General features: G+C 35.3%; 1 protein-coding gene across 1 annotated transcript in view; it reads left to right on the top strand.

Annotated features, from left to right (window-relative positions):
• LOC105533286 (UDP-glucuronosyltransferase 2B9-like) overlaps positions 1–3251 on the top strand; it is a gene marked incomplete at its 3' end in the record, with an annotated part of 26093 nt that overhangs the window by 14072 nt on the left and 8770 nt on the right. The window lies entirely within an intron of this gene.

Raw genomic sequence — 3251 nt, 5'->3', positions numbered from 1 at the left:
TTCTCCTACTACTTTCTTATAAATATTCATGGGCAAAATAAAAAATACATAAAATTAAATTATGTCTATAAATGAGCATATGTATATATTTTTCAAAGCACAGACCCTTTGCCTATATTTTTGCCTTCATTATTCTAACCCCTTTCAGAAAATTACCTAATGTAATTATCTTGTGTCATCTACTTTTCTTTTTTTTAATTCTTGTCAGGAAGACCCACTACATTATCTGAGACAATGGGGAAAGCTGACATATGGCTTATTCGAAACTCCTGGAATTTTCAGTTTCCACATCCACTCTTACCAAATGTTGATTTTGTTGGAGGACTCCACTGCAAACCTGCCAAACCCCTACCTAAGGTAAACATACTGTCATTGGTTTTATTTTGTTGGCTTTGAATTTTCAGTAGAAATGATTCTACAGTCTTCATTCAGAGTGTTTGACTTACACTGAAAGAAAGATGGGAAGTGGGTGGGGTAAAGCAGATACCAATTAGAACTCATGTACATAGTGATACCATCACACGTATGTGAGTTTTATGAGTACTACTAATAGAGGTGAATACTAAGAAGATTTCAAAAATAGAGTTGGTTAAATTAAAGTCTTCATTATTTAACACCTAAGAAGGTATTGATCATTCATTCAAATAATATTTACAAAGGGATTAGCACAAAACACAGGTAAGTGCACAATTTTCTGTGAAAATAATGGACTCAGTTTCTGTCCCCACATACCTTACATTCTACTTGAAAAGATAGAATATGTGCAAGTAATAAAAATTATATAAAAACTATTATCTCAAGGAAGAACCCAATGACAAGAAAGCATCAGTGGAGATAATAGAAAGTATCCTGGAGTCACTGATTACTAAGATGAGAGCTGAACAATACACAGGAATAAGTAAAAGAATGATGGGGAGAGATACACAAAAGAAGGAAAGCAGGTAAAGTGGTCAGGATAGTTCTCAAGTCCTCAGGTTTAATCTGCAGGGAGACACTAAGAATCAGATGATGCTGAGAGGCAAATTAGAGCCAGATACATATTTAGGAGTGGAAATATTTTTTAAGCACATTGAAAAACTGTGAAAAAGAGTTAAGAAAGAAAGCTATATGAAAAGATTCTCTTCTTTAAGAAGAGCTTTCAAGATATTCAATGATTAAATTGCAGGAGGGTCAGAATAAAGAGCCAGCCATTCAGGAAATTTTGCATGGATTCAGGTAACAGATGATGGAAAAGTGGATGAATATGATGATAGAAATAATGATACCTACTTTTAAAAAATAGTGACAACTTTATGTTGTGTCGTGTGAAAAAATATTAACACAGAAAAACACTTGAAATGTCTCTGACCGGTAGTCAGTTACTCACAGATATTATTTATTTTGCAATTATTGTTATTTTGCTATTATTACTAATAGTACTAATTACTTAACATGTGCAGGTCACTTGAGATATCATTCTTCATTTAATAGAGCCAGATTTTTCAGTACATCAAAATTATATTATCTTGCAAAGTCATAGTTGACAGACACCATGTGGACTTGATTAAAACTAGACATGTCAGTTTATCAGTTTTGACAGTAAGATGAGCTATCAGGAGAACCCGCTCCTGATGTTTAACGTAGGTTCTTTTCTATTTCCTAAGTGTCTCGGCTGGGTTGAGAAATAAAGAGAAAGAGTAGGAGAGAGAAATTTAAAGCTGGGTGTCCGGGGGAGATATCACATGCCATCAGGATCTGTGATGTTCCCAGAGACCTAAAACCAGCAAGTTTTTATTAGCGTTTTCAAAAGGGGAGGGAGTGCACAAATAGGATGTGGGTCACAGAGATCACATACTTCACAAGGTAATAAAATATCACAAAGCAAATGGAGGCAGGTCGAGATCACAGGACCACGAATGAGGTAAAATTAAAATTGCTAATGAAGTTTTGGGCATTGTCATTGATAACATCTTATCAGGAAACAGGGTTTGAGAGCAGACAACCTGTCTGACCACAGTTTATTAGGTGAGAATTTTCCTCCACCTAATAAGCCTGGGAGCGCTATAGGAGACCGGGACTTATTTTGTCCCTTAGGCTTCGACCATAAAAGACGGAATGCCTTAAAAAGGGACTGTCCATAGGCCTACCTTCAGGGCGCATTCTTTTCTCAGGGATGTTCATTGCTCAGAAAAAGAATTCAGTGCTATTTCTCCTATTTGCTTATGAAAGAGGAGAAATATAGCTTTGTTCCATCCGGCTCACTGGTGGCCAGTTCAAAGTTACCTCTCTTGTTCCCTGAACATCGCTATTATCCTGTTCTTTTTTTTAAGATGCCCAGATTTCATACCGTTCAAACACACAGGCTCTACAAACAATTTGTGCAGTTGACACAATCACAGGGTCCTGAGACAACATTCATCCTCCTCATCTTACGAAGAAGATGATGGGATTAAGAGATGAGAGTAAAGACAGGCATAGGAAATCACAAGGATATTCATCGTGGAAGTGATTAGTGTCCATGAAATCTTCACAGTTTATGCTCAGAGATTACAGTAAAGACAGGTGTGAGAAATCATAAAAGTATTAATTTGGGGAACTAAAAAATGTCCGTGAAATCATCACAATTTACGTTCTTCTGCCACAGCTTCAGCCGGTCCCTCCCTCTGGGGTCCCCGACTTCTCACAGCAATGAGCTAGTTGAAATCCTAAAATTCTCTCATAGGTAATGAGGATCTTCACCAGTATCACAACTTAAAACACTTCCTCAACAAAATAAATGTGTTCCTGTAATATTTGCAGACAAACTCAGTTTCACTTGATCTTACTAAAGCATTTAAATCATTCTTCATTGAGACTCCAGGGGTTTACATATTACAGCATAAACATACCCTATGAAAGCAGATGATTTTTGTCATATGACAAGTAACTCATTAAAGCTCCCTGTGTCAACTTGTCTTAACATCATAGCTGTCTGACAGAGAAACACAGAGATAATGAACAATGCATGTATAATAAAGACCAAATAATTTATACCACTTGTATCTGAATAGTGTTCTTAGTTTCAATACCAAAAAAATTCTGTCGGCATATAAGATTATATTCTTTATGAAAGAACACAATAAACTCATATATTTTAAATTAATATCACACTTTTAAAACCTGTGTAAAAAGCAAGCATTCTTTATTACATTATTAAATCATCTCTTAAAAGATAATTTTTGTCCACATAAAACTGAGATTTTATTCCATTGTTAAAACTCAATATCTATATT

This window comes from Mandrillus leucophaeus, unplaced genomic scaffold, assembly GCF_000951045.1.
Source record: "Mandrillus leucophaeus isolate KB7577 unplaced genomic scaffold, Mleu.le_1.0 Scaffold1238, whole genome shotgun sequence".
Classification (NCBI taxonomy): Eukaryota; Metazoa; Chordata; class Mammalia; order Primates; family Cercopithecidae; genus Mandrillus; species Mandrillus leucophaeus.
This window is presented reverse-complemented; position numbering and strand designations above follow the sequence as displayed.